This window comes from Ornithorhynchus anatinus, chromosome 10, assembly GCF_004115215.2.
Source record: "Ornithorhynchus anatinus isolate Pmale09 chromosome 10, mOrnAna1.pri.v4, whole genome shotgun sequence".
Taxonomy (NCBI): domain Eukaryota; kingdom Metazoa; phylum Chordata; class Mammalia; order Monotremata; family Ornithorhynchidae; genus Ornithorhynchus; species Ornithorhynchus anatinus.
The window spans coordinates 27,457,920-27,484,596 of NC_041737.1; the positions used below are offsets into that span (position 1 = coordinate 27,457,920).

Genomic DNA, 26,677 nt, shown 5'->3' on the forward strand with positions numbered 1-26,677 from the left:
CTTCCCCTATCTGTAATTCATTTTCCCACTGTGGGACAGGGATGGAACAATCTGATTAATTTGTATCTACCCCAGGGTTTAGAACAGGGCTTGACACACAGTAAGTGATTAACCAATACCATAAATATACATTATTATGTCAGTCTTCCCCCACCCAGATTGTAATTATTTGAGGGTAGGACTTATATCTAAAACAGTCCCCAAAGCTTAAAAGTACTGTGCTCCACATACAATATGTGCTCAATAAATACCAGCAATGAATGAATTATTAATCAAATAATTATGGTATTTGTTAAGCACTTACTATGTGTCAAGCAGTGTTCTTAGCACTGGGGTAGATACAAGTTAATCAAGTTGGACACAGTCCCATCCCAGATGTGGCTCACAGTTGAAGTGGGAGGGAGAACAGGTATATCCACATTTTTACAGATGAGAAAACTGAGTCACAGGGTATTTAAGTGGCATGCTCAAGGTTATACTGCAATCATTTGGCAGAGTCAGGATTAGAACTCGGTTCTCCTGACATCCAGGCCCACCCTTTTTCTACTAGATCATGCTGCTTCTCCAATTTACTGATAGGTTGTGATGGGGTGAGAAGGGGAGGGGAGCAGGGTCTGTTCACCAGCCCTCAGCTATCCTGATTGAAGGAGACACCTGATTCATATGATTCCATCATTTCTGGTTCCTCCCAAGAGATTTTCTTCATCTTAGAGATCTATTTTTCTATTTTATCATTTCATTTTCAATAGACCAAAATCAATACAATCATAATGACAGTGAAGCTGAGAAAGATGAGAGAGTAAATGAAGAGGTATGAGGGAGGTATGGAGGTGTAAAGGGATTTGGGAAAGCTTAAACCCGAAAGTTTTGATTTAGTCAACAAAAGAGGTAGCTAGATCATCAGGTGTAAGAGTAGGTGGAGGTGGAAGCACCTGAGATTTAAGGAAACAGTTAATGGTCTGGAATACTTCTTTACTTAGTTATTTGCCTATCTTTTCTTAATCTTTCTATTCCAGTTAATGATGGTCATATTTATTAAGCACTTACTATGGTTGAAGCACCATGGTAGAGATACAAGATAATCAGATGAAATACAGTCCTCACTCCACAAGCTCAAGATTAGAGGTAGAAAGAATGGGTATTTTATCCCCGTTTTCTTGCTGTAGAGACTGAAGCATGGAGAAGTGAAGTGATTTACCCAAGGTCACACACCTGGCAAGTGGCAGATCTGAGACAAGTATCTGGGTCTCTTGACTCTCAATCCTGTGCTCTTCAACTAGGTCATACTAATAGTTTCCTTTCTTCTGCTCCTACCAATTTCAAATATGTAAAATGTGTCTATGTGTGCAATCCTATGTAAACTAAGATGGTGAACATTGTGCAAGAGTGATGTAATCTACATATTTACATCAGATAAAGAATCTGGCTTGGATCTTCTGTATTAATGAAGCAAAAATCCAGTGCATCTGCTAATTATTTCTGGCCAATCATTCTCATCTACATCTTCATTATCATCACCATACCCATCATCAACTGTATTTAATGAGCCCTGTTTCTAATGCAGCACCATTAATCAATGAAAAAATAAATGATTTTTTTGAGTGCTTACTGTCTGCACACAATTGTCTGAACCTGTGAACATGTACAAGAAGTAAAAAATGTGATCCTTAACCTTGAGGATCCTTAACCTTGAGATTACAATCTAATGGGGAGGCAAGTAGAGCAAATTGCCAATTACGTCAAAGGCAAAAGAGTAATAAAGTAGAAGCAAATATGTTTGAAACTTTCTAGGTAGGTCTATTTTCTTTTTAGTTTACCAACCCTTTTGAATATTCTTAGCTGAAAGAATCAGGGAAGATAAAGCCCTGAACTGTAACAATAACAGATTCTCAAAAAGTTTATAGGGTGTTTAAAAGAAACAGTAAAAAAAACCCAAAAAATCTAGGTTGATTTTCTGCAACAGAACACAACAGTTATCTCTGAGACTAGATAATGCTGAATTTCCAACCCCTTGTTTTATTCTGCCAAAGCTTAGTGGTCTTTGAATGTGCCTTATTGTTTAGTAAATATACATCACTTATGATAATGTTGTCTTTGAACTGTCAAATTATTTATGATTAAACTATAAAAAGCCATATTCAGTCAATCTTAAAGGTCAGGCATGAACCACAAAAACAGGGGAAATTAGAATTGCAGTAGAAATGTGTTTCCTAAATTACTTCTTTGCTCCTTGATATTGTACCACATGGCAAATAAAAGATAAATCAATGTTTGGGAATTTCTGCCTAAAAACACACACACACATATATCCCCTCCCCTACCTTTTGATATTAAACCAGGGTAACTCTCCATATTTTCCAAGGGCAGTCTTGCTTTTTACCAGCTAACTACCTTTTTTATCTTTATCAAAATATTCCACAGATATTTTGAAAGCAATGTTAGTGTTCCCTAATGCACTGCTATCAACTGATGCAAAAGCAGAAACTGCTTCACTCAGGGCTGCCATAATAAAAGTCAAAGTAATACATAGATGGCAGCCAACTACACTCCCTCCTCCCCTGGGTGGTAGGTAGAGGACTGTGGAGGTCATTGTTCCCTTCTGCCTTCCTCATTCTCTCAAGCACTTGGTACAGTGCTCTGGAGACAGTAAGCGCTCAATAAATATGATTAAATGAATGAACTCAACAGGAGGGTGACAATGGGGCCCTGTAATCACAGTTCCACTCCTTGTTTACTTGTCCCTTGCACCAGTTAAGTAACCCCTCCCTACTCCAGTCTATACCTCACTCTGCTGCTTGTATTATTCTGACCAGTCCCTTGCTCACATCCTCACTTTGGCCTGGAACTGTGCCTCTTAATGACTTGGCAAGGGTAAAATTAGAATCTGAGATGCCCCAAGAGAAAGGGGAGGGGGGACGGACCAGAGAACAGTGAGCCCCAGGACTCCCAAAGTGAAATACAGAGTCCTGAGGAGGGGGGAAGGTATTAGGTCTAGGTAAAGGTGGTTTGAACCGTAATTACTTTAACTGTTGCCCAGTTAAGAACTCATGTAATATTCTTGAAATCCCTGAGCTTGGAGTTTGCCTGTAGTACAGTGCTCCGCACACAGTAAGCGCTCAATAAATACAATTGAATGAATGAACTTAGCAGAGAAGCTCCAGGGAGACACATAGACCTGGAGAGATTTGGGAGGGAGCACTTATTTGTAATTGCTATTTGTTAACCATTTACTGTGTGTCAAACACTATTCTAAACATTGGAGTAGGTACAGGTCAATTAGGTCAAGCACAGTCCCTGTCCCTGATGGGGCTCTCAATCTAAGTAGGAGAGAGAACAGGTAATGAATCCCTATTTTACAATTGAGGAAACTGAGACAAAGCGAAGTCAAGTGACTAACCCAAAGTCACACAGCCAGCAATTGGCAGAGTCAGGATTAGAACACAGATTCGTTGACTCCAAGGCCCTTGATCTTTCCACTAGGTCATACCGATTTCATCCGTGAACTTTCTCTGTGAACTTCCTGTAGCCAGTCTAGGAGGGTGGTGGAATTAAAATCACATCTCCAAGAGAGCTTCCCCGATTAAGTCCTCTTTTCTTCTACTACCGCTCCCTTCCCCATCGCCTATGGACTAGGATCTGTAACTTTTAAACACTTGATATTCAGCCCATCCTCAGTCCTACAGAACTTATGTGCCTATCCCTAAATTACTTGTGTATTAATACCTGTCTTCCTGACTAGAATGTCAGTTCCTTGAGGACAGGGAATGTATCTACCAAGTCACTCTCTTAAGCACTTAGTACAGTGCTCTCTGTACATGGTAAGTGATCAAAAAATACCACTGATTGATTGATTGGTAGGCTAGTCCCCAGTGATCACTTTGCCTCTGAGGAGATGTTTGGACTTCAGTCAAAAGGTGGTAGCAGTGATCAGAGTGTAGGGACTTGGGGACCACTCAGCAGAAAGTCCCCAAACCCACACTGAAAGGATGCAATAACAGGTGGGCTTTAGGATCCAGGGGAAGCTGACCAGATTCTGAACACTCCAAAAGAGTCTCTTTGGGGTTGAAAACCTCCAGTAACAGCCAACAAAAATATTTCTCAGTTCCTTCACCTGTAAAATGGGAATAAAAAAACTGTGACTCCACGAGGAACAGGGACTGTACCCAATTTCACAACCTTGTATTGTAATAAATTCATTCATTCATTCATTTAATCATATTTATTGAGCGCTTACTATGTGCAGAGTACTGAACTAAGTGTTTGGAGTGTACAATTAGGCAGCAGATAGAGGCAATCCCTGCCCAAAAATAGGTACACAGTCTAAATGGGGGATGTCATAAGAGCATGGCCTGGTGGATAGCGAGCTGGCTTGGGAGTCAGAAGGACTTGGGGTCTAATCCTGTGTGACCTTGTGCAAATCACTTCAGTTCTCTGTGGCTCAGTCACCTATTCCGTAAAATGGGGATTAATACTGTGAGCCATGTGAGGCATGAACTGTGTCCAACATTATTATTATTGATCTACCAAAACACAGAACAATGCCCAGCACATAGTATGCATGTAACAAAAACCCTAAAAAGTATACATTTGTATTGTACTCTGCTTGGGAAAGCACAAGGCCTAGAAAGTACTCAGTAAATGCCATTGATTGATTCAAGTATAAATTATTATGTATTAGCATATGCCCAGTTGTTTTATAGAGGGATTCAGGTTACCAAAACCTTGTCTTGTTCTAGGTCATCAACTGTGCTAAAGAAGAGGGGGTTGGGAGGGAAGCAGAAAGATAAAAATGTCACTCAACCAGGGTAGAGGATGTGTGTGTCAGGGAGGGTGGAATACAGAGCAGCACAGTTTGGGTGCATGTGATTTCAGCAAATCCACACTTTTTCTCCCAGTGCTTGACATTATCTGTTCTTTGTCTTCCACCTTGTTGGTTGGCAATCAGTGATTTATGTCTCTTGATTTCAAACAGAACCTTGAAATCAACATGATTGTTTTTCTACACTTCTTTTGATACACACCAAAAATTGCAATACTCTGGGCACAACTCTGGGAAACTATGTGGCTAGAAAAACAATTTCCTTTTTTTTTTTAGTTTTAATTTGGCTGGAAAACTTTGGGGTTATTATCCAGCCTGGGCCATTTATAAACTCCACACAAAATAGCAACATAAAAATATAATCGCTGTAATGAGAGGAGAATGAATAATAAAATGATGGAAAATGAAATAAAATCCAATCCCTAAGAGTCCAGTTTACTTAACGCTTGAGCCATCCACACCTTTAAATTGCTAAATTCCTTTTCACAGCTCAATCAAATCTTATTTGCTTTTTAGCTTGCAACTGAGAGTGGGAGGAGGGAAGGGGAAAAGATTTCTTTAGTATGGTTGTAGGGGTGAAGAGAAGCTGATTAGCTTAGTGGAGGAACAGGGGAGGAGGGAGAATCTTGGTACCTACTTGCAAGGTATACTTAGACCTATTACTGTATTATACTATCACAAGCACTTAGTACAGTAGTCTGCACACAGTTAGCGCTCAATAAATAAAATTGATTAAAAGCTTAGAGAAAGGAAGTCTTTTCATGGTGATGAAACTGTGTTTATGATTTGACAACAAACCTTTCCTTTGAAAGGGAGCCATTTCACTTGAAACATACATAGTTGTATGCAGAAGAAATGGACTGGGCCAGAAATGTTTCTGCTAATTGGTGCATTTTACTCTCTCCAGCACTTAGTAGAGTGCTCTGCACACAGTAAGTGTTCAATAAATATGATTGATTGACTGATTGATTGAAGGACTGCCTGCTCATGGGTCAGAATGGAAAGAAACTCATCACTTCTAGGGGTGCTCTTTCAGTTCCACAGTGTCTTCTAAATCTCAGCACCATCATCAGCTAAGCCTCCAATTGGGCAAACTTATATAGGAGACAAGGAAGTACGGAACATTTTATTTGACTGGAGGAGACCTGAAGGTACTGTGTTTCTAACCCTTGGCAGAGAATTGCCTAAGCAATAGCAGTTAACTGTAGTAGTGGGAGATGCCAAGCATTAGAGGAAATCTATAGCATCCAAATCTTCAGTGTGTGTTGACAAGATAGGCAAAAAGCCTCCTTTGTTTTACCCAGTTGGATAAATGAATTAAAATGGTGGTGATTCTTTTTGATCAAATGAGGATGAGTAGTCTATAGTTTGTCCAAATTAAAACAAAAAACTTAGGCATCAAGAACAGACCTGCTTTTTCCTTGGTAACTTCCCCCATTGACTACATGAGTGGGGAGGAATAGGGGCTTAAGGAAACTGGAAATTGCCTCTTCTGTGGGTGACCTTTCTGCTCTGGTGGATTTTCAGCTATCAGTTTTTTTATGGCTGTCCGGACAGATATGCTGTTTTGTCACAACTTCCCTCTTGCCCACGACTAACCATAATTGGCAGCTTTCACTCTCTTTACTGAGTTCTAGTGCCTAAGTTTTTAGACTGGCACTTATATCAGCCCTGCTATCTGGAATGGCTTCTTTCCATGCATGAGGACAACATTTCCACCTAGAAGAGCTGCTATTTACATTGCTTCTGAGGATCACAGTGATAGTGGGGTTACAACAAAAACCCACTGCCAAAGTAAAATAGTGTCAATTCAGTCAGGCAAATTTGATTTCTTGCCTCCACTGGCTTCTGGTAATAAAGGTATGTGGTACTCACTGTGAATGTGATGGAAAGGAGTGCATATCTGTTGGGAGCTATTTTCAGTTCTAAGCTAGTAAAGAAGCCTCCAAGAAATAACATTTGCAGCACTGTTTCTAAGCTTGCTTCCATGAAGATAGTAGAAATTTTTATTGATCTGTAATTTATTTTTCTATTTTTATATCCACCATATATTCTAATTATGGTTGGAGAGAGAAAAATGAGAAGGAATAATGAGAAGCAGCATGGCGCAGTGAGAAGCGACATGGTGTAGTGGATAGAGCACAGGCCTGGTAGTCAGAGGTTCATGAATTCTAATTCTGGTTCCACCATTTGTCTGCTGTGTGACCTTGGGTAAGTCACTTCACTTCTCTGGGCCTCTGTTACCTCATCTGTAAAATGAGGATTGAGACTGTGAGCCCCATGTGGGAGAGGGACTGTGTCCAACCCCATTTGCTTGTGCCCATGCCAGCTCTTTATTCAGTGTCTGGCATATAGTAAGTGCTTAACAAATACCACAGTTATTATTAGAAGGATATGGACAAAGGCAAAGGGGAGCCAGAGAATTGAGTTCAGCAGGAGGGGTGAAGTTCAAGGCCTAGTTTTGTGCATCAAGCAAGCAGGGATTGGGTAGGGACTAAGTAGTTCAAATTAGGCTTTAAGGCCTGGGATAAGTGGAGGGATCAAGAAATTGGAGGCCTCGGTTATGAGAGAGGATATTTTTGTGGGGAGGAGGTGCATGGGAGAGAATAGCAGTTAGGTGGCTATGGTGAAAGAGTAGGATTTCAGAATTGGTGAAGTTAGAAATTGTACAGTGACTAATGATGATGAGATCAGATATGACAATGTAGGTAAATGGGTTACCTATTTATAATAACCTAAAATTGGTCTCATTCGAAAGGTAACTTCTACAATAACTAATTTTAAATTGACCATCCAATAGCATTGGTAGCTACATTAGTGCCTATACTTTAGCTGTGAAAGGCTTGACAGAAATGTATGAAGAATTTTATTGAATTAATATGTATGATGTATAGATAAAAGATCTTTGAAATTTATGCATCAATTATTCAGAAAAAGACCTTATAGTTGTACAGGTTCTAAGTAAATTTAATATTCTCACAAAATAAATCAAACTAAAGCAGTTTTATGCAACTCACCACTTAAAAAATTGATCCCAGAAAACTGTTTATGTCCACATAAAATTTCTAATCTTATACTTCCAAAATGTCTCAAGGTGTCCTTGATTATTTAACTTTCACCAAATCTCAGTTCCAAATTTGTCTTTGAAATATTCTTTGAATGCTAAGGAAGAAGAAAGAAAAAAAATAACATGGAAATTATTGACTAAAATAATTTTAGGTACCATAAGGACAGCAAGTGATGTGTAATATAAGTGTATTATATGTGTAAACAAGTAATATATTCCTGAATCTATAATCATTTTTTCATTCCAAAATTCAAGATGTTTCTTTAATCAAAAAACACCCTCCTTTCAAAGTGTAAGGATACTTTCTGTTTATTTGTAATAGCACTTATATAATCAAAGTTATTTTCTGAGTCAAAATAGAAAAAAAATCAAATCACTGAGTTCATAATATAATGAAAACAATGTAAAAACATGAACAGGACAGATATTCTGAATAAAGATCAAATAAATATTTTATAAATAGTGATTGAAATATACCATTAAATTTCTGATCATTCTGTTCTTTTAATGTTTATATGTGGCATGATAATGAATGAGCTTGCAGGGGTAGAGATATTCTTACATGCAATCCTGGGAGAAAGGTAAAGTTTATGATCTAATGTTTAACAGGCCAATAATGATGATAAAAATAATGGGATTTGTTAAGTGCTGAGTATGTGTCAGGCACTATTCCAAGTGCTGGGGAAGATACAACTTAATCAGACAAATCAACTGTGGTATATTGTGTGATTGATTGGTATATCCTGTATACCAAGAGCCTTTGAGAACTGCTTGTCAATCAGTGGCATTTACAATCATTCAATCATATTTATTGAGCACTTACTATGTGCAGAGCACTATACTAAGCCACTGGGAGAGTATAGTAGAGCAGATTTAGTAGACAGGTTCCCTGCCATTAGAAGCTTAGAATCTTCAGATATTGACTCCAAGTTGGGCCACCACATGTGTTAAAAACAAAACCCTACGACAACCTAGTACAATCCAGTCCACACACTTGGTTCCTCTAATTCTAACCTCCTTGCTGTACCTCTATCTCACCACCAACCTCTCCCCCACATCCTACCTCTGGCCTGGAATGCCCTCCCTCCTAATACCTGACAGATAATTACTGAATCCCCCTTCAAAGCCTTATTGAAGGCACAACTCCTCCACGAGATCTTCCATGACTAAGTCCTACTTCCTCTTCTCAAACACCCTTTTGCATGGCCCTGACTTGCTCCCTTTGCTCTCCCCCATCCCCAGTTCTATAGCACTTATGCAAATATCACTAATTTATTTATATTAATGTCTATCTCCCCTTCCATACTATATGTTGGTTGTGGGCAGCAATGTGTCTGTTTATTGTTGTTTTGTACTCTCCAAAGAGTACAGTACTCTGCAAACAGAAATCACTCAATAAATGATTGAATGAATGAATGAATGAATGAATAAAGCTATTCTTCATAGGATATGGTTGTTATAATCACACAGCAACTTGGTCAGATGGGGTACATTATGGAACTTGTAGACTAGAAGAGCCAGGTAGAAAAAGTTTAAATCCTCCAAATGATAAAATACTCATTTGCACCAAGGCAGTCAGGAAGCTGGGAGGCAGATCTGCTTCCCTAGAAGCCACCTTTCCTGGGTCAGGCAAGAGACGAATGCATAAAAGAGAAATGACTTACCCTGCTATCCCTCTATCTGTAATTTATCATATCTGGAATCTTTATGTGTCACTCTTCCCCACAAGATGCTAAGGTCTTTGAGGCCAAGGATTATGTCTTCTAACTGTTTTGAACTTTCACAACTGCTTAGCACAATGTCTTACACACAGAAGCTGTCAGTGAATGTTTATGATGATAATGATGATGATGATGATGATGATGATTGTTTGGGATGCAGGAGAGGTAGAGACCATGGAGAGAGGCTAGTAATGGTTTTATGACATCAGCTATGGTAAGACAAGACAGGAAGCTAGGTTAAGATGGGGAAATTGTAAAAGCATGTGTGGAGGATTAGGTAAATCATTAAATTGAAATGTGTTTCACTAAGGGTTAGTTATGAGAGCTAGCGGAGATATAGTAAAGAAAAGATGATAGGACAAAGATCACATAGCTCCACTCACAAGAGCTGACTTCAATTGGTCACAGGACTCAGCCCAACATATAGATCCATAAAAGGGATGTCAAAAAGAGGAAGGAAGTGGAGGAGCCAGGATTAGCATGAAGGAGCCTCAAAGATGACAGGGATTTGGGAGGGTCGTGATCGACTCAAAGGAAATAGCATGGCCTATTGGATAGAGGACAGGCCTAGGAGTCCGAGGACTTGTGTTCTAATCCCAGTTCTGCCACATGCCTGCTATGTGAACTTCAAATTCTATAAAAAAAAATCATTGTCTTCACTTCTGAGAGTTTTGGGAGCTAAAATTTTAGACATATAATTAAGAGGTCTCAATGTAACTAAATGCCATTTTAATCATATGGAACAAGGTAGATTACCAGTTGCAGCATGAAGATTCAGATGAACCCTCTTTCCCTAAGAAGGAGCTAAATGAAAATAGTTAATGGTAATGACATTTTCAGGCAAAAATAAACACCAGACAAGGTCACCATAGAGTTACCCAGCAGCAATTTTTCTCTCCCTGTATGTTCCCTGATATTTAATTAAACATGAAAGATGCTCTTAGTTTCTGCTGGGAATATGTCCTAACAAGTAAATACCACTGAGGGGGTCTCACAGTAGCATTCAATTTCATTTGGTTAATAAGACTTGCCCTGCATCTTTTAGATAATGATGCTGCAGTTCAAAATTTTAACATTTGCCAACTACTGCCTGATACTTCATATTTATTTATTCATTTATTTATTCATTCATTTATTTGCTCAATTAGGTATTTATGCTTTATTTATTTAAGTGTTTATGCATTCATTTAAACTTATTGTGAATGGCCAGGTGGGTGATGTGTACCAAGGATACCACTCTTTCATTTCACATTCCTTTCTGCCCTACTAAAATACATTTATGAAATAAATTTAGCACTAAATCAGATCACAGAGGTAATATTAAGAATGAGGTCCCAGAATATCTTCACCAAAATTTTACAGATAGTCTGTCAGCCAATCAATAATATTTATTGAGCACTTATAATGTGCACAGCACTGTATTAAGTACTTAGGAGAGTACAATATAACAATATAACAGACACATTCCCTGCCCACAGTGAGCTTACACACTAGAGGGGAAGACAGACATTAATATGTATGAATAAATTACAGATATGTATATGAATGCTGCGGGCCTGAGGAGGGGGATGAAAAAAGGGAGTTGAAGAAAAGGAAAAGAGGGCTTTGTCAGGGAAGGCCTCTTGAAGAAGATGTGCCTTCAATAAGGCTTTGAATGGGGAAAGAGTAATTGTCTGTAGGACACTGTGTTACAGAGGACACATTAAAATCCTTCCTCATGTCCTTAAAAAAAGAGATATGAAAGCTCAATATTAGAACTGATTTGGAATCTATGAAAATAGGATTATGATTGTATTTTAAATTAGTAATTTTAACACATTTTAACAAATTATCGGAATACTTTATTTCTAAACTCGGGAAAGAGGAGAATTGAGAAATAATAAGTTAATGGAAAGCACTTTCCCTAGGAGAAAAATAATAGAAATATAGGTATAGCATCTCTTGTGCAATAGTCTGGAATAGAACACTTAGAATTAGTGGAGACTGAACTTTGCAGATATTCATACTCACTGATCTCTTATTCTTACATTAGGTGTCTTTTAATAAACTGTGATCTCTTGTATATCTCTTTTTCCCTGACATATTATTTTAAAATTATAAAATCCTATGAAATACAGATATGATTTATTCTATAATAGTTGACAATATCAAACTGTAGTGATATCAAAATATATCAAGAGTAAATGTTGGAAGTAAAAAAAGAAATCAATAAAATAGACTGTCTTAAAAATAAGTAATATATGTGCCTTTGAGCTTTAATTTGTAGTTTAAACTATGGGTACATCCATTAATTAAATTCTAAATCATCCTTTCTTTCCAACATTGCTGCATCATAAAAAAATTCACAATATTTGACTAATTTTTTCTCCATACAATTTCCTATTTTGAAAAATAGAGTTATTTAAAGAATATGTACAGCTATCCAATTCCACATTTGACATCTCATAATTGAAAGAATATAAACTCTAATGAAAAACAAAGGCATAGCTGCTTGATCCAATTAAAAAGATTTCATCCTTAGAAGTTGTTATTTTAAGATATTTAAGTTAAGAAGTTTTCCCTGATAATTTAATTCAGGTTTAATTCAGATTTCTGTTACATTCAATTTCCATATAAGAATTAGAAAATATCTTATCTTAAAGAAGCTGGGATCTTGTCAGTCACCAGATGGACACCATTATGAAAGATAGTCTCTACAAGTGTGTGCTAACAATAATAATAATAATAATGATGGTATTTGCCAAGCACTGTTCTTCGCTTTGGGGTAGAAACAAAAATACAAAGTAATCAGATTGTCCCACGTGGGGCTCATAGTCTTAATCCCCATTTTACAGATGAGGTAACTGAGACAGAGAGAAGTTTAAGCAACTTTCCCAAACTCACACAGCTGACAAGTGGCAGAGCCAGAATTAGAACCCATGACCTCTGACTCCCAAGCCCGGACTCTTTCTATTAAACCAGGCTGCTTCTCAATAATAATAATGATGATGGTATTTGTTAAATGCTTACTATGTGCCAAGCACTGTTCTAAGCACTGAGGGAGGTACAAGTTAATGAGGTTGTCCCCTGTGGGGCTCACCGTCATAATCCCCATTTTACAGATGAGGTAAGTGAGGCACAGAAAAGTGAAGTGACTTGTCCAAAGTCACACAACTGATAAGTGGCGGAGCATGGATTAGAGCCTATGACCTCTGACTCCCAAGCTCTGTGCTCTAGAATCTACCCCAGCGCTTGGAACAGTGCTCTGCACATAGTAAGTGGTTAACAAATACCAACATTATTATTACTAAGCCACACTGCTCCTCACAGTGCTAGGGAAATCACTTCTGGTTTTTGTTTCATATATCAGTCAGGGAAACAATTAGTAGTATTCACTGATCACATAATGTATACACTGTACCAAGTGCTTGATAGAGGTCAGTATTCATTCATTCATTCATTCATTCAATAGTATTTATTGAGCGCTTACTATGTGCAGAGCACTGTACTAAGCGCTTGGGATGAACAAGTCGGCAACAGATAAAGACAGTCCCTGCCGTTTGACGGGCTTACAGTCTAATCGGGGAAGACGGACAGACAAGAACAATGGCACTAAACAGCGTCAAGGGGAAGAACATCTCATAAAAACCATGGCAGCTAAATAGAATCAAGGCGATGTACAATTCATTAACAAAATAAATAGGGTAACGAAAATATATACAGTTGAGCGGACGAGTACAGTGCTGTGGGGATGGGAAGGGAGAGGTGGAGGAGCAGAGGGAAAAGGGGAAAATGAGGCTTTAGCTGCGGAGAGGTAAAGGGGGGATGGCAGAGGGAGTAGAGGGGGAAGAGGAGCTCAGTCTGGGAAGGCCTCTTGGAGGAGGTGATTTTTAAGTAAGGTTTTGAAGAGGGAAAGAGAATCAGTTTGGCGGAGGTGAGGAGGGAGGGCATTCCAGGACCGCGGGAGGACGTGACCCAGGGGTCGACGGCGGGATAGGCGAGACCGAGGGACGGCGAGGAGGTGGGCGGCAGAGGAGCGGAGCGTGCGGGGTGGGCGGTAGAAAGAGAGAAGGGAGGAGAGGTAGGAAGGGGCAAGGTGATGGAGAGCCTTGAAGCCTAGAGTGAGGAGTTTTTGTTTGGAGCGGAGGTCGATAGGCAACCACTGGAGTTGTTTAAGAAGGGGAGTGACATGCCCAGATCGTTTCTGCAGGAAGATGAGCCGGGCAGCGGAGTGAAGAATAGACCGGAGCAGGGCGAGAGAGGAGGAAGGGAGGTCAGAGAGAAGGCTGACACAGTAGTCTAGCCGGGATATAACGAGAGCCCGTAATAGTAAGGTAGCCGTTTGGGTGGAGAGGAAAGGGCGGATCTTGGCGATATTGAAGAGGTGAAACCGGCAGGTCTTGGTAACGAATAGGATGTGTGGGGTGAACGAGAGGGACGAGTCAAGGATGACACCGAGATTGCGGGCCTGCGGGACGGGAAGGATGGTCGTGCCATCCACGGTGATAGAGAAGTCTGGGAGAGGACCGGGCTTGGGAGGGAAGATGAGGAGCTCAGTCTTGCTCATGTTGAGTTTTAGGTGGCGGGCCGACATCCAGGTGGAGACGTCCCGGAGGCGGGAGGAGATGCGAGCCTGAAGGGAGGGGGAGAGGACAGGGGCGGAGATGTAGATCTGCGTGTCATCTGCGTAGAGATGGTAGTCAAAGCCGTGAGAGCGGATGAGTTCACCGAGGGAGTGAGTGTAAATGGAGAACAGAAGAGGGCCAAGAACTGACCCTTGAGGAACTCCAACAGTTAAAGGATGGGAGGGGGAGGAGGCTCCAGCGTAGGAGACCGAGAATGATCGGCCAGAGAGGTAAGAGGAGAACCAGGAGAGGACGGAGTCCGTGAAGCCAAGGTGAGATAAGGTATGGAGGAGGAGGGGATGGTCGACAGTGTCAAAGGCAGCAGAGAGGTCAAGGAGGATCAGAATGGAGTAGGAGCCATTGGATTTGGCAAGAAGGAGGTCATGGGTGACCTTAGAGAGAGCAGTCTCGGTAGAGTGGAGGGGACGGAAGCCAGATTGGAGGGGGTCTAGGAGAGAATGGGAGTTAAGGAATTCTAGGCATCGATTGTAGACGACTCGTTCTAAGATTTTGGAAAGGAAGGGTAGTAGGGAGATAGGACGATAACTGGAGGGGGAAGTGGGGTCAAGAGCGGGTTTTTTTAGGATGGGGGAGACGTGGGCATGTTTGAAGGCAGAGGGGAAGGAGCCCTTGGAGATTGAGTGGTTAAAAATAGAAGTTAAGGAAGGGAGGAGGGCAGGGGCAATGGTTTTAAGAAGGTGAGAGGGAATGGGGTCCGAGGCGCAGGTGGAGGGGGTGGCACTTGCTAGGAGGGAGGAGAGCTCCTCTGAGGATACTGCAGGGAAGGATGGGAAAGTAGGAGAGGGGGTTGTTGGGGGGGAGGGGAGAGGTGGAGGGGTGACTTTGGGGAGCTCAGACCTGATCGTGTTGATTTTCGTGAGGAAATAGGTGGCCAGATCATTAGGGGTGAGAGATGGGGGAGGGGGAGGAACAGGGGGCCTAAGGAGAGAGTTAAAGGTCCGGAACAATCGGCGGGGGTGACGGGCATGGGTGTCGATGAGGGAGGAGAAGAAGCTTTGCCTGGCGGAGGAGAGGGCAGAGTTAAGGCAGGAAAGGATAAATTTGAAGTGTGTGAGGTCGGCTCGGTGCTTGGACTTTCGCCAGCAGCGCTCAGCAGCTCGAGCATAGGAGCGTAGGAGGCGGACGGAGGAGGTGATCCAGGGCTGTGGGTTAGTGGAGCGAGAGCGGCGGAGGGAAAGGGGGGCGAGAGAGTCGAGATGAGTAGAGAGGGTGGAGTTGAGAGCGGAGACCCGCTCGTCGAGAGTGGGAAGAGAGGACAGGGCGGCAAGGTGAGGAGAGATGCTTTTGGAAAGACGGATGGGATCGAGAGAGCAGAGGTCTCTGTGGGGCAGTAGCAAAGATTTGCAGGGGGAGGGAGTGTGAGAGATGAGGCAGGTGAGAAGGTTATGGTCATAGAGAGGGATTTCAGAGTTAGTGAGGGAGGAGATAGTGCAGCGGTAGGAGATGACGAGATCGAGGGTGTGACCGAGTCGGTGAGTGGGCGCGGTATGGTGGAGGAGGAGGTCGGCAGAGTCGAGGAGGGATAGCAGGCGGGCGGCAGAGGAGTCGTCGGGTACATCCGTATGGATGTTGAAGTCTCCAAGGATCAGAGTGGGCAGAGAGAAGGAGAGGAGGAAGGTGAGAAAGGGGTCAAGGTGGTTGAAGAAGTCGGAGGTGGGACCGGGAGGGCGGTAGATGACGGCGACAAGTAACTGGAGTGGGTGGTAGAGGCGAATGATATGGGCTTCGAAGGAGGGGAAGGAGAGGGAGGGGGGAGGAGGGATAGTGCGGAAGCGGCATCGGGGCGAGAGGAGGAAGCCGACGCCTCCTCCCTTACCGGTGAGTCTGGGGGAGTGGGAGAAGGAGAGGCCTCCGCTGGAGAGAGCGGCGGCGGAGACCGTGTCTTCGGGAGAGAGCCACGTTTCCGAAAGGGCGAGGAGGAGGAGAGAGCGGGAGAGGAAAAGGTCATGGATGAAAGGTAGCTTGCCTGTAATAGAGCGGGGGTTCCAGAGGCCACACTTGAAAGTAGCTGTGGGTGCAAGGGGAGGAGGGGGGGAAGGGCAGGGGGAGGGGAGGGTTTGGATGGGAAGGAGGTGGCGGGGCCCTGGACGAGGAGAGGGGGATGAGGGGTGGCGGTGGGACAAGAGGACTGGGATGGGGCATGGGTGGGGAAGAGAGAAGGAGGGAGGGGGTGAAGAGGGGGTTTGGTGGGGGGAAGAGTAGGGGGAGGGGGAAGAGGTAGACTTCTAGACATAATTCTTGCCCTTAAGGATTTTATAATCCTGCTGGGAACACAGACATTAAAGTAAATTACAAGCAGGTTATGTAAAATGGGGTTCTGAGTATTTAAGTGCTTAGGGGATATGAAAGTATTGAAATGAGAATTGGGAGAAATACAGTGGGGTAATTTAAATTATTGCAGTCTCCTGGAATAAATATCTGGCAGAACTGTGGACTAGGGTGAGTGCGTTATGCTAAAATTCCATGGGTCTTTGAGTGAACGATTTGCAGCTCAATTCTCTCTGAAGTCATTTAAGACAAAAGGCAGCTTACTATGGCCAGATACACCTAAACATATTATGGGCACATACATCAGATCAAATGCTTAGTCATCCTTTCTTGTCTATGCTCATCACTGCTTGAATCTGATTAGCTTAAAATCCTCTGTACTCACTACATAGTCACCGTTCAGGGAACATGCCTACCAAGTATATTATATCGTACTTTCACAAGAGCTTAGTACAGTGCCCTGCACACAGTAAGCATTCAATAAATACGATTGACTGATTCATTCATTCATTTTCAAACAGCCCTCTACTGTCAGTGAGGTCTGCCATAAGTATGACTTTAGTTGGAAACGCTGATGTGGACTTGCTTCTCCTGGGCCTGTTTACATGTAAAGATAGATCCTATCGCAGTTGTGTGTCCCATCCTAGACTTGTGTTTCTAGCCTGTCTCTTGGTATCTCAATCTTCACTAAGCCATTACTCAGGAAGAGCAACCCCCCTCCCTGTGTCTGCCTTCAGGACTGATCTGTCTGTTAAGTGGTCTCTCAACAGGACCCTGCTCAATCACAATGACTCTGGGCTTCACTGTGTATTTAAACTTATCTTTTCTGCCTTTGGTGTTGTGCATCTTGCTGTCATCAATACTCTTCACATGTTCCAGCCAGGGGAGATGTCCCTAAAGGAGGCCTTACCTTTTTTCCACTTCGGCTGACTCTCAGAGAAAGCTTGACACATCACATTTTCGTTCCTCATCACAAATGACAGCGGCATGGCGTAGTGGATAGAACATTGGCCTTGGAGTCAGAAGATCATGGGATCTAATCCTGGCTCTCCCACTTGACTGATCTGTATGACCTTGGACAAGTCACTTCCCTTCTCTGTGCCTCAGTTCCCTCATCCATAAAATGGGGACTGAGACTGTGAGCCGCAAGTGGGACAGGGACTCTGTCCAACCTGATTAGCTTGGATCCACCCCCGCACTTAGTATAGTGTCTGGAACATAGTATGTTACTGAATATAGTAGCAAAACATAGAAATTATTGTTTTCCATCTTCTTGCTCTCTCTTTGTCTTTCCTTTTCGACACTTGAAGCTCACATCACCTGGTCCTACCACCCACTATTTGCCATCATCTACCTACATCCTTGTCCTTCCTCAAGGTCCCCGCCCCAAATGGGGCTCAAAATCTTAATTCCCATTTTACAAAAGAGGTAACTGAGGCATAGAGAAACTAAGTGATTTGACCAAGGTTACCCAGCAGACAAGTGGCAGAGCAAGGATTAGAACCCAGGTCCTTCTGACCCCCAGGCCCATGGTCTATCCACTAAGCCATGCTACTTCTCTAGAGAAGTTTATAGTGTTCTCTATTCCTCCACCACTTCTCAGCATATTCTTCCTCCATTAAAAGTAGGACCAGGAGAAGGATGATGATGGGTAAGGAGAATAAAAGGAAAGAAGAGAGTTTTTTTTGAAGTTAGCTGAATGTATTTGGTCACATAAAGCTCAGGTGTTAAATTTGGATCAGAGAAGAGCTATTTTTTCCTGAACCATCCTCTAATTTTTATCGGTAAACCTACACAGTAAATGGCAGATAAAAGCAGATTCATGGTATTCTCAGTGAGAATAGTTTGCATGATATTCTTAAAAATAAAAAAATGACCTCCAAGAGAAAAGTGTTATGCTAAAATGAAATGCTCTTGTATGTTAAATAGCTCTTATTCATATACATAGTGAGTACTTCAAGAATGGGGTGTTTTAGTGCTATCAAAGGTATGATTACATTCACCAATCTACTATATATTAAATTTGAGGTTTTTCTACCTGTGACCCAATTAAGATATAAAGTATTTATATTCATAAATGAAAACTACCTCTTGTCCTTAAACAACTGTTAGTTGGTACACTGTGTAATTTGGGGATCCATTATACCTTGGTATTAGAGAAGAAGAACAGTGCAATTTGATTTATCCTTGGCTGAGAGTCTTTTCCTTTGCATTACATGACACAACTTCAAGGCACCACAGTGATGCAGATTCACAGAAGAGTAATCTATAATGGGGTACTACAATTATAATGGAAAATTTCCAGCAATGATCATAACTTCTGCCAACTATGGTGATAAATAATAGCCTGCCAAAATATGCTTTCCAGTGTTCCACTGAAAGTGAAATTCCAGGCTGGTTAATTGAAATTAAGGAATTGCAGACAATAGAAATGAGTGCATATGCTTCTCTTCTATATATTTCTTATGGAAAACACAAATAATATATCATCAATGCAATTCATTTAGCATTTAGACCTGAATTACCAGGAGTCATCTAATGTAATTGTAACTTCTGTATATTCATCATTTATACTTCCTGATTGTATAATTCAGACTTTAAACTGTGCCAATTTAATGCCTCAAATCAAAAGATTGGAAGATTCAAATTATGTCACTGATAATCTAAGGAGGCCATCAAAATAAACCTTTAGAAAATTGTGACTTTATTACCTTATTGTGCTAATGAAAATATAGCAAAATTAAAAAGTCAGAATGCCTTTCTGCAGACTACAAGGCAACCTGATGTAGTTTTTATGTGATTATGAGAATTAAAGTACAGATGACACATCCAGCTTCTTCAGTATCTGCTCTCTCTCCTACTTAGTCTGTGATTCCTATGTGGAACAAGGACTGTGTCCAACCTGAATAACTTGTATCTTATCCCAGTGTTTAGAGCAGTGCTTGGCACATAGCACTATCAAATTATTATTACTATCATCATCATTATTCTTAGATTGTGAGTCCCCCAAAAGGACAGGGAGTGTATCTAATTCCCACCTGTGTATTCTTTCCCAGCACTTAGTTCAGTGTTCTGCACATAGTAAGCACTTAGTTTAGTGTAGTGTAGTCTAGACTGTAAGCTCATTAGGGGTCGAGATCATGTCTGCTATCTCTTATATTGTACTCCCCTAGGTGCTTAGTACAGTGTTCTGCACATAATAGGCACTCAGTTGATAGAATGATTAATAAATACTATCACTAATATCACTACTACTATTAATAAATACTATCACAAACTGTACTCAACATCACCTGACAGGTCAAGAATGTCAATAACATGAAACTGTGAAGTAGCCTACTCTCTAGAATTGACACAAAGACACAGAATAACCTGGTATTGAGCAGGACATGTAAGAATAAATGTTGTATATAGCAGGATATTTAAGAATTGGACATAAAGTTAACTGAGAGGGAAGTCCACCCAGGTTATGAGCCAGAATAAACAAATATGAAGACATAGTAAAGCCTTGTCTCAAGCAATTCAACACAGCAATGACCTATTGGAAGACCACTGCAGCAGAATATCTTCTGCATGCAGAAATTTGATGAGATATTGCTTTCCTCCAACAAGGCTTTGGTGATGATGATGATGGTATTTGTTAAGTGCTTCCTATGTGCCAAGCACTGTTCGAAGAACTGGGGTTGATACAAGATAATCAGATTGTCCCACATGGGGCCCACAGTCTTAATCTCCATTTTACAGATGAGGTGAGGCACAGAGAAGTTAAGCAACTTTCCCCAAGTCAGTCAGCTGACAAGTGGTGGAGTCAGGATTAGAACCCATGACCTCCCAAGTCCGTGCTCTATCCACTAAGCCATGCTGCTTGGCAAATATTGATCTGCCAAGAGACAAGCTCAAAAATGAGACAGGTCCTGTTGCCTTTTGGGTGCTCGATACTTCTACTACTACTATTGCTATCAGTCCTTATCCTCCTCCTGTTGCTACTACTGTTGATATGACTATTCCTACTATTGCCCATCATTGGGCAGGGATTGTCTCTGTTGCCGAATCGTACATTCCAAGCGCTTAATACAGTGCTCTGCACATAATAAGCCCTCCATAAATACTATTGAATGAATGACTACTAGAGAAGCAGCGTGGCTCAGTGGAAAGATGCTGGGCTTGGGAGTCAGAGGTTATGGGTTCTAATTCCGCCTCCGCCACCTGTCAGCTGTGTGACTTCGGGCAAGTCACTTCACTTCTCAGTGCCTGAGTGACCTCACCTGTAAAATGGGGATTAAGACTGTGAGACTCAAGTGGGACAACCTGATTACCCTATATCTACCCCAGCGCTTAGAACAGTGCTTAGCACATAGTAAGCACTTAACAAATAACAACATTATTATTATGAAAAGCAGCATGGCTCAGTGGAAAGAGCCTGGGCTTAGGAGTCAGAGGTCATGGCTTCTAATCCCGGCTCCACCACCTGTCAGCTGTGTGACTTTGGACAAGCCACTTCACTTCTTGGTGCCTCAGTTACCTTATCTGTAAAATGGGGATTCAGACTGTGAGCCTCATGTGGGACAACCTGATTACCCTGTATCTACCCCAGCGCTGAGAACAGTGCTCAGCACATAGTAAGCACTTAACAAATACCAACATTATTATTATTACTACTACTATTACTACCAGTATTACTATGACTACCAGTAACACTACTGCTACTACTCTTACTGCCATTACTACTTCCCCTTTACTACTGTTACTACTACTACTGCTACTCCTCCTCCTCCTCCTCCTCTTACTACTACTGCAAAATGGGTAAACCTATTAGTGTGGGATTACTGATGCCACTGAGTGGGGGTGGGGAAGAACCACAGCAGTGTCCAGAAGCAGGAGAGCAAAGGGAGTGAGTGGAAATCCAGCATTTTCCCTGACCCACTCAAAGAGTGATTGCTATTGGCTTCACACCACAGTCCCTGGACATGGTTCCAGTTTGGAACTGGAAACTCCATTTGGGGTTGTACTTCTCCAGGCTGTGGGAGTTGAGTCCAACAGAATCCTCAGAGTCAAGCCAACATAGTCTGCAAATTATTCTATTCACATCACTGATAAAGATAGTGAATGGAACCACTATTCAAATCAATCCCTTTTCAATAGGACATTTAGTGTAACACCCGATCCTCGATGACAACCCCTTTACATTATATAGTACTCTCCCAAATTCTTAATACGGTCCTTTGCACACAATAAGCACTGTAAATTCATTGTGAACAGGTATTGTGTCTGTTTATTCTTGTACTGTATTCTCCCAAGTGCTCAGTACAGTGCTCTGCACACCGTAAGCACTCAATAAATCCAATCAAATGAATGAATGAATGAATGTGCTATTTGAGGCTTACAAGGTTGTACCACGTGGGGTCTCTCCCATATGGTAAGTTATCAGTACTTATAAGTAAGTGATAAGTAAGTTATTCAGATCTGCCTGTCAGTTGCAGCCTTGCCATCGGCCCAGCTACTCATGCTGTTTCTGGACCCAAAACGAGGAGGCCCTTTTTGCTCCCTCCTCTGTCCCATGTCTACTCATGGGGAATTTGGGGTGGGCGCTGGAGGAAGTCCATGGAGAAGTTATTGAATAAGAAGATGAATGTGGTGGAGAGAAGGAGGAGGAGGGAGTGGGCTTAATGCTTCATCACCAGATCCCCCATTTACCTCCAATCCAAAAGGGTGGGTCTGGCCTGCCCATAGAGAAGCAGCATGGCTTAGTGGAAAGACCACGGGTTTGGGAGTCAGATGTCATGGGTTCTAATTCCGGTTTTACCACTTGTCTGCTTGTGACCTTGGGCAAGTCACTTAACTTCTCTGTGCTTCTGTTCCCTCATCTGTAAAATGGGGGTTAAGACTGTGAGCCCTAAGTGGGACAGCCTAATTACCCTGTTTCCACCCCAGCACTTAGAACAGTGCTTGGCACATAGTAAGTGCTTAACAAATATCATTATTATAGTCCTTCTGTAGCCCAAACAACAGATCCATGCTCCCAGTCTGAGGGGAGTCACCATATGTGCAGGGGAGGAAAGGTAGAGAAGGATAAAGGCTCCATTCTGGGGGTTTCTGTCCTTTAATAATGATAACTGTAGCATGTGTTAAGTGCTTACTTTGAACCAAGTGCTTGGGTAAATGCAAGATCATTCAATTTAGGATGGCTGCAGTCATACAAGGGATTCTATGGTGTTGCTCACTGTGGGCAGGGAATGTGTCTACTAATTCTATTACATTGTATATTGTACTCTTCCAAAGCTCTTAGTACGGTGCTCTACATGCAGTCAGTGCTCCATAAATACAACTGATTATTTGATTGCACCTTACAAATTAATAATAATAATAATAATGTTGGTATTTGTTAAGCGCTTACTATGTGCCGAGCACTGTTCTAAGCGCTGGGGTAGACATAGGGGAATTAGGTTGTCCCACGTGGGGCTCACAGTCTTAATCCCCATTTTACAGATGAGGGAACTGAGGCACAGAGAAGTGAAGTGACTTGCCCACAGTCACACAGCCGACAAGTGGCAGAGCTGGGATTCGAACTCATGAGCCCTGACTCCAAAGCCCATGCTCTTTCCACTGAGCCACGCTGCTTCTCTGAGTAGTAATTAACTACTCAGCCATGAGCTCAAGATAGTTTGTGGGCACAAATTCTTATGTAACAAAGTCTGTGCAAGTAGTTGATATTGGTCAATAATTTTAATTTTTAGTTTCCTGTTTTTCTGAAAATTGGTTGTCTCTCAAGATTTCCTGGGCAAGGGTGGGGTCTAGAGGTTTTATCTGGAAATTCCCTCAAAAAGCCTGAGTTGTTTAATCTGTATGGGAGAAGGCTGAAGGGATTCCAAATAGCTCTTTTCATATATGTAAATACATTTTATGAAGGCAACACTATTCTCCGTGCCTAGAAGGTGGTGAGGCAGGGGAAGACAAACATGAACAAGGGGAAAGACATTTAAATCGCAGCAGGAAAAAGTTTGGCTGTATCGAAGAAAAGCTTCTTAGCTTTCAGAGGGATAAAATCAAGAACAATCTACTGTGAGACTGAGAGATGTCTGTCAATGGGACTGAAAATAAAGACATCCAGCCTGGATGTTGGCAAGCCACTTGCTCCAAGGCATGAAGCAAAACTTGGGAAAGGAAGCAGTAAAGAATGTGGCATTGGCCTCTGAACTCGCCAACAAGTTTTAATCAGAATCCTGGTCTGGGCAACACTTCACTCTCTGGTGAGGGGTTTGAATTGTTACATAATTGGCTTTCAAAATCCTACCTCCTGAAAATCCTTTTCAATTTCTGAGGTAAAGGAAATGTTCTCAGTCTTCTCTACACAGTACTCCAAATGACCTTGCAAACTGCTTATATGAAATATGTCAATTCTTCTTCAGTTACTAGCTGTAATCAATTTCTAAGTGTTATCCATATATCCCCTACTGGATGGTTAAGGATTACTTTTTCAAGCACATGCTTATTTTCTCAGGTAAAACTCCATGGAAACACTATCAGAACCTTTGCAGATGGAGGTGGGGTGTTCTGGGAGAGATGTGTCCATGCTGTCACTATGGGTCAGAGACACAATGGCATAAGACACGGCAAGACAACGTTTTGAGATACTGTTCAAAGGTCTTTGACGTTTCTGTAGTACAAGAATTTCATTCAGTCATTCATTAGTATTTACTGAGTATCAACTTTGTGCTAAATATTGGGAAAATGACACCGAGAGTTAGATATGATCCTTGGATCGCAAGGTGCTCACCATCTAAAAGTAAGGCTGGGATCATTAGCAAGCAGCACATTAGCAAAGAGGAAACAATTTAAATTGAAAAACAACATCAAAGAACATTGTGGCTAAAGGAGCCGTTTCAATGCTCATGTGTGCTCAGGAAGGGCTGTTCACAGTCCAACGGACATAACAGTCACATCCTTCCCAACGTTCTGAAAGTGTAAAAGGTCTTCCACAGTCTCTGTCTCTTCATCCTGGTGCACTAGAATATGAGAAGGCAATATGAGAAGCCCAGTGGCCACTGGGAGGGACATGGTTTTTGTGTGTCTTCTGGGTGTTGGACCTGACACCCCAAGATCAGAGTGGGAGTGAGGACTTGTATGGTTGCTCTTCAAGCGGTTTTGCTGAAGTGCTTTGGAATACATTCCTGAACTTCCAAAGCCTAATTAGGGGATACGTAAAATAATATAATAAGTATGGAATATATTAGGTGCTTATGTTGGTGTAGTTAGGAAGTTGAGACTGGGCACACAGCTCCTATCTCACATGAGGCTTAGAATCTATTTATCCTTCTTTTGCAGATGAGGAAATGGAAACACAAAGATTTTAAATGATGTCAAGTGATCCTGCAGTAGACTAGAGGTGGAGCTGGGACAAGAGCCTTGATGCACAGTCCTGTGCTCTTTGGACACATGTAAAAATGAATGTAGGTTAATGACACCTAAATGCTCCATATATTTCTTCATACCAGTTCTTAAATTATATCAGCAACTGCTGTGTTACTTTTCACAAATTTTCATATGATAACCACAATAGATTTTCTTTATGGAGTAAACGAACAATTAAAACAGTTTGCTTACAAAAAAAGTCTTTTTCTGATTACTCACTATTGCCAGAAAAAAAGGTCCATACACTTTCAGACCTCTTTTCTGGATTAGGGGATCATCTGTAAGAATTCGTTAAACCTCTAAGATCAGAATAGATTCAACATGGTAATTTTCAGTTCATTGAAAACCTCTTTGAAATAATTGAGAAATTGTCTTATTTCATTACCTTTTTGTATTGCCTTGATTCAACAAGATCTATCATATGCTTTTTAAATGTCTCACTTTCCCATTATTTAAATTAACCTACCTGCCTTGCAGATGATTTTAAACATTTCAAATATCCCAAATATCTAACTTGGTTAGATGTCATGCCCATCCTAAAACACATGTTTTTCTGTATGACACAGAAGGAAGTGACCTACACACAGTAATGATAGGAACCTATCCACCAACTCTGTTGTATGTACTTTCCCAAGCGTTTAGCAAGTATAGTGTGCTGTACATAGAAATTATTCAATAAATACCAACGATTGATCAATGTCAAAAAAGATGTCCTACCCATTAGTCCACTTGAAAAGATTAGTGGAAACTAGCTCTTAAAAGGGCCTTCTGATATGAAGCAATAAATTGCCCTCTAAAATGAAGAAATACCTTAAGGCACAAAAATGATTGCTAGGGATGTGGGACCTCTGCTTAAAATTCTAACGACAATAGGAAATGAGAAGTAATACAGTCTGGAGCTTTCCAAAATAAGAGAAACCATTATAGGGACTGGAAAGGTATTTACATTAATTTCAGTGAATCAGTCATTATATATTGAACACCTACTGGTTTAAACATTTTGCTGCATTAAACACTTGAAAGGCTGCAATAAATAGTTGTAGTAGAAATAAATTCAACTCATAGGTGGAGTAAGATAGAGAATAATTTGCAGATAGGAGGAAGAAGTGCTCAAATAGCAGAGGTTGGAAGTCAATATGAATAAAAATTATTTTTAGGGATTAGTTGAGGTTGTGAAATGTTTGCTCTTAGTACTCATCAGTGACTATTTTCATATGCTTCTATGGTACAGTCCCACTCACACAAACACACAAACTTTGTCTTTTAAAGGCAAAAATAAAAGAGAAAAGAACAGAGCTACATAATATCTTAAGGGCCAAACTACCCCTGACCAACTCTATTTTTCTTCTAACCATGTCTGAGAGGCAGTGATGTATTGTACTCTCTCAAGTGCTTAATATTGTGCTTTGCACACAGTAAGCTCTCAATAAATACAATTGAATGAATGAATGCAGGTATATAGAAATACAAATTCAAGAGGATGTTGGTTTCTGACTCCTAAGTGCTTAGTACAGAGAATTACACTCAGTAAGTGCTCAAAAAATACCATCAATTAATTGACTGATTGACTCTGACACTTGCCTGACATTTCTGACTGCTGTTCCAATTGCTGGGAAGGAACAAGGATGATAATTCAGACACAGTTTAGTTTAAAAGGAAATTCAGACAAACTAGAGAGGTAGAGGTGACCATAGGCATTCAAGGAAATCGGTATCTTTGGTAAATACAACAGAAACAATTCAACTACAACAGCATGAGCTATTGAAAA

The 26,677-nt window shown here is 41.3% G+C and overlaps 1 long non-coding RNA gene across 2 annotated transcripts in view; it reads right to left on the reverse strand.

Annotated features, from left to right (window-relative positions):
* The window catches only part of LOC114814750, a 62,357-nt gene extending 37,800 nt beyond the window's left edge, over positions 1–24,557 (reverse strand). For both annotated transcript variants that reach the window (XR_003762501.2, XR_003762502.2), the window contains exons 1-2: positions 24,275–24,557; positions 7,837–7,981 (exon numbers count right to left, since the gene is read on the reverse strand). This is a non-coding gene — a long non-coding RNA (uncharacterized LOC114814750). The remainder of the gene's footprint in view (positions 1–7,836; positions 7,982–24,274) is intronic.
* Between the last annotated feature and the right edge of the window lie 2,120 nt (positions 24,558–26,677).